Source organism: Vidua chalybeata, chromosome 6, assembly GCF_026979565.1.
Source record: "Vidua chalybeata isolate OUT-0048 chromosome 6, bVidCha1 merged haplotype, whole genome shotgun sequence".
Lineage (NCBI taxonomy): Eukaryota > Metazoa > Chordata > Aves > Passeriformes > Viduidae > Vidua > Vidua chalybeata.
Window position 1 is genome coordinate 48,004,296 of NC_071535.1, and position 12,105 is coordinate 48,016,400.

General features: G+C 37.4%; 1 protein-coding gene and 1 long non-coding RNA gene across 4 annotated transcripts in view; one reads left to right on the forward strand and one right to left on the reverse strand.

The window, feature by feature from the left end:
- The window catches only part of KCNQ1 (potassium voltage-gated channel subfamily Q member 1), a 338,978-nt gene that overhangs the window by 192,210 nt on the left and 134,663 nt on the right, over positions 1-12,105 (forward strand). The window lies entirely within an intron of this gene.
- On the reverse strand, positions 3,032-7,912 carry LOC128789579 (uncharacterized). Of its 3 annotated transcripts, none has more exons than XR_008431454.1 (4): positions 7,830-7,912; positions 6,605-6,689; positions 4,199-4,300; positions 3,032-3,308 (listed from the first exon to the last, which is right to left on the reverse strand). It is a non-coding gene; the product is annotated as an uncharacterized LOC128789579 (long non-coding RNA). The 3 variants fall into 3 exon arrangements; XR_008431452.1 differs by lacking the exon at positions 7,830-7,912 and adding an exon at positions 6,781-6,944; XR_008431453.1 differs by lacking the exon at positions 7,830-7,912 and adding an exon at positions 6,781-6,944 and having other exon boundaries at positions 4,199-4,303.

A 12,105-nucleotide genomic window follows, 5' to 3' on the forward strand; every position in this document is an offset into this window, starting at 1 on the left:
ACGCAAATGAATACTGAGTGAAGCAAAGATCATTAAGAGAAGAACTGGGGAGGAACCACACATGCTGGACACAATTATGTGTGTGTGTTATATTATGCTATCTTGGACACATCAGCACTGACTGCTTTGTTCCTTAGAATGACCTTTGATCAAGAGAGACTGCATGCGTCTTTGGTCATTCCCACATCCTAGGCTACTGTAGATGAAGGGAATTTCTGTGGTGTCTTAACTATAATCTCACTGGGAGCTGCCTCATTGTGTGCAAACACTCTGGTAGATGTCTGCCTTGTTGGGAGTTTACAATTGGAGGAAAAGACGGTGGTATTACCTCAAGCATACTAGACATTGTGCCAGTGTAACTGAGCAGATGGTGACCCATGGGTCATGGGACTATATTTCTGAGATAGATGGGAAAGGAAATTCTACAGTTTGCAGACCAGATGGAGAGTTCTCACAGTGCTGGCTATAAGGAGTGTATCTACACATGTGTGTGTGTATATGTGTGTGTGCGCAAGAGAATGGCAAAACAGAGTAAATTACTGAGTGGATATTATTAAGTGTAGGAAGAAAAACTTATCAGCGGTTTTTATGCAAGAGGACATAAAGCAATAAAGGTATTTCATGTGTTAAATGCAGTATTCCCAAGTTTCCTGCTAGTTTCTGTGCTTCACTCTTTTTTACATTATGCAGCATTTTAATTAATTTTATATAAAATATCTATAATTAAATAGCCCTATTGTTTTTCTTTCAAAGTGGTGTTCATTTCCAAATTTTTTTTTTTTTTTTACAAAGAGGGCACCAGGTGCAAAGTTTCCTTACCTAAAAGGATATTATCTGACTGCCAGATTTGCCTTCTTTCCTCTATTATTATTTCTTGAAGGTTTTTAGGTGCTCTCAGTTGTGTCACTTCATGGGTGCTTGCAAAGCAAAACAGATATTCTTTACTGCTGTAAAGAGAGTTTGACTTCCAAATATCAACATCTGTATAAGTTTTATTTACACTGAAAAAATTCCTGCTACATTGATCTGAAAATATAGAAAATATTGAATCTCTGGGAGCAGAGTATGTACTTCACTAGATGGACTAATAGGTGTCTGACAGGTTTTGTGTATCACAAAATAATACATGTATCACTAAAACAGGGAAGAGAGGGGTTTCATTTTCAGAGAAATTTGCTTTGACTCTCGTTTAATGAGTCCATGTCTTAGTACATAATCCCTTAGCCATTCCAGGAAGGAAAATTCAGTTGTAGGGTCTCTTTCTCAAGATTGAAATTGCATATAAATCAATTAGAAGAATCTCCTTCTGGTCTCTCTGCAATAATTTTGACCACAGGAGAGGGCAGTTATTGTGAATGGTTCAGAGTTTAAAAAGAAAGTCAAGTCTTGAGCTCTTTTTCTTTAGCGCTTTGTTTTCCACCTGGAATTAACTTTTAAAGACAACAGTTCAAGAGGAACCTAAGGAATCCTTTAAAGAATGAAGAGCATAAAATTAATAAATATTCAGAAACATAAGCTATAAGGTGGGGCATAAAGTTATGTTTGCTATTATGTTTCATCCTCCATCTAGAAAAGTGAAGCAAGGGGAGATAGCAGTAGCTGTGCTCTCCAGTCAATTAAAAGTATATACTATAAAGGAACTACAAGAACAGGATTTGCCATGGAAATTTCTGAAATATATTGTCTAGAGAATATTTTTCCCCTTCAGTTTCCTTAAAGAGCTGTATTCACTCAGAATTGGATATGCTGACATCTTTTATTAGAAAAACTTGAGAATAATTTTTCACCACTGTTTTCATTTTTCCTCTGAATTTTACTGGCATTTAACCCTATTCCTCAAACGTAGCTCTGTGCCTTTTAAACTCAGTAGAGTGGTAAAAGCTGTAAGGGCAGTTGTAGAACTGGATTCATCTCCATGCAGTTTTGTTTGTGCTATGCAAAGTTGGGAAAAGGAAGAGGGGAAATTTGGCATTAGGTACTCAGCAAGTGGTAGAAGTCAATAGTAGAATTTCAAAGCCAAGGTCTGGTCAAGGTTTCATCAAGTAGTCATGTTCTTAACACCAGGTACCTTTAGAGAGATCTATAGGTGCCTACCTATGGGACAATATCAGTACAATGCTGGCTCATCCATGTGACAGACTTTTAGGTGTGCAGGTTATGTTTATGGGCAGAAACTTTCACCTTTTACATGCTTCTGAGATAAGAACACATGCCACCATCTGAGGTCAAGATGCCTAAAGAGGTGGTACCTGTCTCTCTGTATCTGTATCTCTAATCCCATGGCCACAGGTAGTGGAGCACATGCCTAACTTTTAAGAAGGAATGGTCTCATTAACTGAAATGGGACTATTCATCTGCTTGTAAGTCAGACACATGTTAAAATGCTTGGTTGAACTGGGGCCCAGATTTCTATTTTTATGGAAAATTCACATGTGCAAACAGTAATAACATAATTAATCTCTTTTCATGAAGTGTTGGTTTTAATAATTTGACTCGGGGCTTATTGTACATAGTACTTTTCATCTTCAAGGCCTTTTGTAAACATCAGTGTAGAGACTTAAATTGGGTGTACGATTGTGAAAATTGCAAGGTCTTATATCTGACTTTGTAATTCTGTACCTTCATGTTCTTGGCAGGAGGCTTCTGCCATACAGCTGGGTTGGCTGAACCAGGAACTTTGGCTCTGTCTCCACTTAGCACCTTGGCAAATTATCTCCCAGGTGGAGCTTTGGAGGTTGTAAGCAGTTTCAAACTTCTTCCAAGTCCAGATTTTCAAGTTAATGACTTCATTCACCTCTGAGTGAAGCAGAAGTGGTGATGTAGGCTGTGTTTGGCATGCTTGGCTCTTATCCATTCCTTCTCTTCAACACAAGCGACTCAGAAATCAGTGAAGGACCAGAAAAGCGCATTTAAGGTACAGGCATAATTCTTGTTGGCTTCAGAATGGCTTGAAGTACGTGCTCAGATCTCAGTGTTACCTGTATAACTGTTATCTGTTAACTCACCACAGCATTTATGTCAATGTGTAGGATCTCAGCATCTGAGGAGGGAGGACTAATTCCAAACACGTTTCCAAGGCATGAGAAGCATTTGAGGTACAGTGATACTGACCATTGATTCCACTCATGATGCTGCCATGGAGAGTATTTTTCCTCACATAAGGCCTGGATTGCAGAGATCTTTGCATTTTCTTCAGGGACTAGAGAAAGCTCAGTTATTCTCCAACTGGGTTAGCCGACCTGCTGGAAATGAGGTTTCTCATTCCTCCAGGGTGTAGCCAACCTCACACAGCTGATCCCTCACACCCTCTGTGGTAGGATGGGAGAGAGAATCAGAAGGATAAAAGTGGGAAAGCTTGTTGGTTGAGGTAAAGACAGTTTAATATGTAAAGTAAAAGCCACAGGTGCAAGCAAAGCAAGGAATTAATTCCCCCCCTTCCTAAGAGCAGGCAGGTGTTCAGCCATGCCCAGCACAGCCGGGCTCCTTCACACGTAACAGTGATCAGGGAAGGCAAACACCATCACTCCAAACATGGCCTGATGCCATATGGTGAGGAATGTCCCTCTGGGCAGCTGGGATCTGCTGTCCTGACTGTGTCCCTCCCAACTTCATGTGCTTTCCCAGCCTCCCCACTGATGGGGTCGAGAGGCAGAAAAGGCCTTGGCTCTGTGCAAGCCCTGCTCAGCAACAATGAAAACATGCCTGTATTACCAGCACTGTTTCCAGCACAAATCTGAAACACAGCCCATATTGGCTACTATGAAGAAAATTAACTCTACACCAGCCAAGACCAGCATCGTGTGACCTTGGTTTTGTCTCTGTGAATCTCAGGAGTAGCAGCTAGGTGAGAGAATTTAGAATTTTTGGGTTTTTTACTCCCCCACAGGAAGAAAATGTCCTTAAAAGATTTTTGCTTTATGCAGTTGTTTTCAGCAAGAGGGCTCCTCCTACTGTTGCAATTTCCTTTTTAAAGGAAGATGCTCAAGTTATTCACTTCTGTCCCTTTTTCGAGTAAAAATTCACATCAGTTCACATTTCAGAAGAAAAATTACTGTCTTTCCTCATTTTCCTGTTCCTGACAGAAAAGAGGTTAAGTTGTGTTTTACGGAGAAGGCGCCTTTTTCATGTGGATGACTATGAAATACTCAGGTGAGTCTGACATGGCTTCCTTATTGAGTTGTGTGTTTCCTGATGGTACCTTTAGAAGATATAGCAGCTGAAATATAGGGAAAGTCCTCTTTTCTCTCCTGCTGTCATCCTGAGTGATGACATTGCCCAGTCTTACTTTTTCTCTTCACCTCTGCTGGAAAGAAAGGAAGATGTTCAACTTGTGCCACAGTCGAGCACATTACAAATGCATGAAATGAGTCAAAATATCATATGAGGGAAGGGAGTAATTAAAGTGCTGCAGTTGCAAACGGGCTGATCCTGTAAAAAGATGAATTCCAGGTTAGAGGAGGTCCTGGATTTAATGGTGTGCTAGCGTTCATGGCTAATGTGCGTGCTGCTGTTCTGTGCTTAAGCGATATACGTGGGAACTCCTGAAAGATCCTCTTCACATAACTAATAAGCCACTAGAAATTCTTTAAAGGATCACACCCTTTAAATAAAAGTATTGCCTCATTAGGAATATCAGAAAATAGAGAGTCTGAACAGAGATAAAAACGGAGCTTGTGACTTAACAGTGTAAATGCAAACCTAATTAGTCTGGTATTTTAAAGTATTAACAGGGAGTCATAAAATAAGATGGATTGGAATGAAGAAATTCGTTGTAAAGAAATTACTGGATAGTGACAAAAGCCCAATTTATTAACACTCCATGATGTGGAAACAATGAAAAGGGTATTAACTACTTTACTAATACTGATTTTGCACCATTGCCCAAAGTAATTGGTTTATTGACCTCTCTTTAATCCTGAATAGTTAAAAAAATTAATTTCAATGGCAAAATTTAATTTCTGTGCAGGAATGAGTTCCATGAAGGAGATATAAATAGTACAGAGTGAAAAAAAATCTTTTATAAATAATATATACATATAATAGTCTAAGAGTAAAAGATGTTAACTATTTACAAAAAAGAATATACATGAAACAATAAATTGCAGACAAACACAGGTGTTTTCAAAGTGATGCATATACTGCCTTACAGAAGTCGGGAGAGGTGGAGGGGAGCTTTTACAGAAAGTAAAAATAAGGAACTTTCTATTAGGAATGAATTGTTAGGAATATGTACTTAGAGATACTTGAAATTAAACTGAATTAGAAAAGCATAAATACATCTTCTTATAACCAATTTTCTTAAAAAAAATTATCTGGCACTGATTGAAAACTAAAACCCACATATGCAGTTCTAGGATGCAGAGAATATTACAGATATACAGCCAGGTGTGTTTGAAGCAATGTATCATTTATACTCAGGGTCAGATAGAAAAGAATTGATTAGCAATTTGTGACTGAACGAGACCTTTTTTTAAACTAGTTTTAAGATACCAGAGTATCTTATTTGTTTCTTTGTCACGGTCATAATGAACAAGGATGAGGACTTTAATGATTATATCTTTGGGGTGTCAGTCTTGATATGAACCGAAAGACTGATAGTGAACAAGTAAATTTAGCTTCTGTTTAGTTTGGCATACATTAAGAACAAAAAAGTTCATGGTTAACAGCTGGAAGTGGGTGAAACCTCTCTGGAAATCAGTGTAATTACAGTAGACAAGTGGTCAAAACACACCCTGTTAATATGTCCAAATATGAAGGCGCAGGATACAATGCAGTGTGTACTGTTGGTGTATGTAAGGTTATAGTTTGGTCCATAAAATTCAGTATAGTGCCATTTTCAGTTATACAAAAAAACCCCAGCAACTATCGAAGCAGCAATATTCCTTCTTTGAATGTTGTTATTTCTGGAATGTCTTGCACTCTAATTAGGACACTCTATTCAGGCCGTTTTAAACTTGTTTCCTCCAAGAAATGAATTATATAACCAAGCCTCAATCTAGTAAGTCTATTCATGTGCTCAAATACCTTAGAATCGTAGAATCATTGTTTTGCCTTGGCTCAAGCAGCAATCAGTTGTCATTGAATCATAAAATAGTTTGGGTTGGAAGGGCCCTTTAAAGGTTGCCTAGTCCAGCCCCCTGCCATGGACAGGGACATCTTCCACTCCACCAGGTTGCTCAGATCTCCATCCAACTTGGCCATGAACACTTCCAAGAATGGGGCATCCACAGCTTCTCTGGGCAACCTGTGCCAGTGCCTCACCACCCTCATAGTGAAGAATTTTCTTTCTCTTGTTCTTTGTCTCTTGTCCTGTTTTTACTCTTTACCTTCATTAGGAGACTCCCCCCTTCAGGCGTCAGTTTACATTTTATGGCTTATAGTATCCATATAAAACAGTGATGTAACTTTATCATGAGAACTATGACTGGTCCTTAGTCCTGACAAGATTTATAACATGCAGCTGGTTAGGCAATTTTCCTATATTTAATGTTTAATCTGTAAGGGTTCAAAAGAGTTTCGTTAAAAGATATGATCGACTAGACTGCAAAATCTGTATTGCTCCTAGGTTTGGAGAACCCTCTCATTTATGTTTTGTTTCATTTACCTTATGTGTCTAGAGAAGAATATCAGAAGGTACTTAGTGCTTCAGGTCTCTTGGGGTGGATTTGCTGACCAGGATTCTGTCTGCACTGCTTGGGTATATTGATGAGATATTTGGTTATAAATCTGTAGTACATAAAGCATATAATCTTGTAGTGGGAGAAAATCAAGTCTACTTACATACTTTGAAAGTTGCAAGTGAAAGAAATGGGTTTTTTTGCATTATTAAAAGAGATAGTAGGAAAAACTGCCTGTTTGTAATTGCTTCCAGTTTGATACTTATTTGTTTAAGTATTATATTGGCATTTAGCATTTAATTGAAACTGTGGTCAGTCATTCTTCACTTATTTGTCTGTGGGGAGAAAAAAGAGTGAAAACTGTTCCAAAGTAGATTTTTTTGGATAGAGTTTTTTTGGATAGGTAAATTTTGGTCGTCATGATGGTAGCTGTTATTTACATATGCCTTCTCTTTGGCCTGTATTTAGAAAAGAGAAGTGCTTAGAAAAGGAATGGTCAATTTAGTTTTTGGCCTCTGTGTTTAGAAAAGAGAAGTGCTCAGAAAAGTCAATTTAGTTTTCTATTCAAACAGAACACTTGGATAAACTATTTAGTTCTGATTTTCTTTTATCCTTTCATAAAGGATGGAGAGGACTTCCTGCAGGAATGCTGGTGTTCTGTTACAGAGTAGCTTAGTAACCTAAATTTTCCTAGTGAGTATTCCTGCAGAAACATTCACATGCTGCATTTTATTGTCTAGAGGAGGTAAGCTACTCTTGAGCAGTATTAAAAATAAGAAGTGTTTTCAGGTTGGTTGTTTTGGAGTGAAGCAGAGTGTAAGCGTTAGATGCTGAATTTCTACCCACTATGTGAGGGATGCGGTGAATAAAGGTTATTTTAGTATGCCTAACTCTTCAAACTGGCCCTGCAGCATCAGCACATGACTGGTGTTCTTACATTCTGATATATTCTTCCTTGAGCTCCCTGGTGAAAGCACTGTGTGTTACCATATAGATGTTTTTTGGTTTTTTTGGGTTTTTTTGCTTTTTCACATTTAGCTCAGCTGGTTGTTGGAGGCAGCCTTTTCTCTGCAGAATTTTTTAGAGCATAATAAAGCTTTCATTCATAGGGAGAGAACCTGATGTTTTCTTTCTTTGGCAGAATTCAGTAGTCACTCAGTAGTAAATCTAAAGTAAAAGCAGACGCATGCAGATATTGAAGTGCCTCTGTACCCTCAGTGCTTGGGTGCCTAGGGAAGTTGGCTGTATCATGAACAAAGGTGGTTGGATTCAATTTGGACTGAGCTGCTCAGAAGTGAATGTCCCTCCAGTGCAGTGCCGACAAGGATCTACGTGATGCTAATCCAGTTTGTGAGGTCACAGGTGTTCTTACCCAACTCGCCCACAGGCACACGTGCAGCCCTGCACCAGCCGCTTGAGAAAGAAGCTGAGGCCAAAATACACATGGAAACTGGTCTCGTTTTCCTTTAAAATGTGTTCCAGAGAAAAAATAAGATTACAAAGAAAAAATGAATTAAGTAAACAGTAGAATTCTTGTTCTCGTTTTATACAGAAGGAATTGAGCTTTATGCTTTTTTTTTTTTTAGAAATGCAGTGAGTCAGCACCTATTTCCAAAAGTTCCACCACAGAAAAATGGAAAAATACCCAGTCGACTTCAAATCAGATAAGTGCACTGATAGAACCAGCTCCTGGCCATAGGGATATTTGAAATCTCAAACTTCACAGATCTCAGTATCAAAGTAAGCCTCAGAATTTAGGTTTATTGGTATAAAATTTGATCTTCTGTAGTTCACCATTTAGGATAGTTTACCATTTAGAAACTTCAAGTAAGAAATATGTAATAAATGTAATGTAAGAAAATGCAGATCTCATTGTCCCAAGAGAAGTTCCTCTCTCTCTCTCTCTCTCACACACACACACATTCTTCTGCCTTTTGTCTTTTCTGGTGGCTCAGGAAACCAGCATCTCCCAGGTCTGCTGATTTCTACTCCATGCCCTGTGGATACTGATATCCTTCTGCAGTTCTGGCTCTGAAAACATGCCACAGACCAAAATAATTTAATAGTTTTATACTAATATATTAGTACATCACTGCACATTACCACTTCAGGCTAAAGCACTGGTTCGTAGCATCTTTTAAAGAGTTTCAAAAGCTCAACAAAAAGAATTTTCTCTCCATTATTGAGTTCAGTGGTAGCTAAGCTTGTAACAAAGACTTTTAGATGATTTTGTAAATAGAAAGTCTTTATAACGAAAATGTCTACAAAGCTGTTCTAGATTCCATCCAACAAAGAGACTGTATCATTAGTTTCAAAATGTTAATGTTTTTTGTCTCTTAGACTTCATTTTGGTCAAGCAATCCCATATAAGTCATCTCAGTGCAGCCATTATTTATAGCTAATAATCTCCTTTAGCTGCCAAACCGAAACTAGATCTCCTTCACTCTTGAGCTGAAAGCGCTTTTCTTTCTACAATGTGCTGGAAATGTGCCAATTTACCAGTTCCATTAATTTAATGAGGTCTGACAGCCTGCAGCAAATTTTCTCATAATCTCTCCTGGATTTAAATTTGGTGCTGCACAAACAACTGAGTATGACCAAGTAGTTGCTTTTTAACTCTGTGTATTCTAAACAAAATTCTTTACTCAGCTTAAATACAAAACAGGCTTGAGTCTTTCTTCTTCTTTTTTTTTTTTTTTTTGGTGGGCATTTTTTTTATTCATGCAGCAATTATTTAATTTATTGATAAATATTTTAATATTAACAATAATCTGAAATGTGTATTTGTGTTGATCTGTTAAACATCAGTATTGAAACTTCAAGTGCAAGTAATTTCAAGTGCAGTGCTGTTGGTGGTGAAAGAAGGATGGTATTTATTTTTATAATACACCTGAATAGTTATATGAGCTGTGAGGTTATGTCATGATTTTCACAGACTAATAAATAATCACTCTTATAAGGTCAACAGTAATTTTAATGCAAGGTTAATCCTTAGCTTCTGTTTCCTAATACTTCCAATGATTACTGTTCACTGAAGGCTGTTACTAAATTCATAAGAAACGGAATTGCTTGGCAAATTAAATGGGACAAAACTAAGGTCTTGATTTCTCTTGCTTGAATTCTACCTTCGTACCAGTGGCAGCCATATGCTGAAGGCAAAGCTGAAAATATGGTTAACTGCTCATTGCAAGAATAGTGGGGTTTTATTTGTATTTTTTAAGTACATCAGGTTTCTCTAAATCTGGTAAACAACTTAAACAGCATGGCATTGCAATAGCAAATTGCTACATTACACTTTAAAAGTGAGCTTGTAACAAAGGGTTGATCTGAATTTAGAATGGTCAGGGTTGTCTCTATTAATGCTTCCACTGTGCCATTGTTTCTCACACCAGCATTTCCCAAGAAGATGAAAATTTTGTCTTGAAGTTCTTTGGATATTACAAAACCTCAGTACTTGGGGTAGGAAGTATGTTGGAGAAATACTAAATTTAAAAAGTACCTTAAGTAAAAATAGGCCATATTGGGCTGCCTCTTCATCTGGAGGGTCTCCTTGCATGGGCTTTGTGTGTTTTGTATTTTATCACTGTTTTTGTAAGTATTAACTTCACTCTATAAATATTATCAGGCTGAAAGTTTGTACTTCAGCCCACACCACAGTCTTTAGGTTAACATCAAATTCTGCAAAATTAATGTGTAAGTCCTCTGTTTAATATCTATCTTTTTTCCTGAAACAGTCTTTTGGTGATCTGTTTCTGGTTTATGAGAAGGAAAAAGCCTCTGGCCTCATCACTGCAAATCCTTCAAGGGTGTTTTACCTCATGTGAGGTATTGCCCAGTGCACTCAGTGGATGTGTCCATATAGCATGAAATTGTCACTGCGAGATTTTTTTTAGCTAAATCAGAATATTTTCTGTTTCTGACTCCTGGAGAGACTCATTCTCATATAAACATCAAGTTTTCATGTGTGGGAGATTTGAACTACTGTTTATATTTAGGTAACAAATGAGTCCAAATAAGTTGAAATTAAAAATTCAACCTACATGTACCATATTAAATGAAATGAATAATAACATCTTACTCTTCATACTGGGAGCCATGGTTTAATGCTGAGACCAGGGAAGGCACCTGGATGTGCCTTTTTTTACATACCTGATTCCAGCATACTGACAGTATGACCATCTAGAAAAGGTTTTAATTCTATGTTCCTCAGCCTTCCCAGATTTTTTTTCCCCCTACTCTCAGGCAAGATCTTTCTTGAGGCCTTGAATGTACTGGGTTAACCATAAAGTCAGAATTTTAAAAAACTATTATATATTTTGTTGCAGTTGTGGTATCTTATGCTTACTCAAACAAGTGCATTGCATGCTCTGGGGAAAAGGATATTTCAGGGGTGTGGAGGAGCTTTGTGTCCTGCTGAAGCATTGAACAGTCTTGTAGCAAAGGTGGATGTTTCTTGCTGTATTTCTGAAGATACTCTGTCAAAGTCCTCATATTAGCTGAATGTAAGTTGTTGGAGATAAAGCGAATATTAAAAGAATGAATTTTTTTTTTTTAGGGCATGTACCCTTGAGACAGGCAGGAACTGTTAATTCTCCCCAGACATCAACATAGCAAGAACATGTAACCAGTGTTTAATGCCATCTATATATGAGGCAATTGTGCTTTGGACTAATGAACTTAGACCGTACCATTAATCTAACATCAGTGAACCTGGTGAGGTTGGGTTCCTGGCAATGACCCTGCTTTTATAAAAACAGTCATTTTTAGAAAATGTGTTTGTTTTTTCCACATAATAGCAAATTTAAATGGAAATCTGTATAACTGGAAGGCTTAGTTAGGAAGCCTACATTAAACACAAAAAGTGGGAGACAGAAATGAAATGTGAAAAGAGTTGTTAATACTTAGCAGCTGTAGTGAGAGCTGTCTAAACTCTTTTCTGCTTTAATATAGATTTTGTATTCTTTTTGTCACTGTTCTATAAATGGTCATATAAATGTTGCCATTCCCTTGCTTGTTCCTTGTGTCTTTATAAGCAGAGATACACAAATATTTTGGTGTATGTATATATGATCATAAATAGGGAAATAACCTGGCTTATGTTTGTGCATGTACAGTGTTTGCCTTGCACTTTAATTCATTGTGCTTCTAGGAAATGTTGGTCTTGAAAAATGTTAGTTCATCAGTATAAACCTCCCTCATTTTTTCCCTCATTTTCTCATTACTGATTGGTACTTAAAAACAAAAAAAAAGATTAATATATTCAAATAATTTTATGGGACTCTGATTTTTTGGCTTTGCCACAGACTTCCTATGTACTCTTGGAAAAATTGTTTACTACACTATGTTTTGATATGGATCAAGAAAAATGTGGTTCTGGGAAACAAGAAAGTATTAGATTATGTTTTCTCAAGTGAGAGGGCTCCCTAATAAATCAGCCAAACAAGTCAGACACAGCAACTTGTAATGAACCCTTATTTGTAAGTACTGT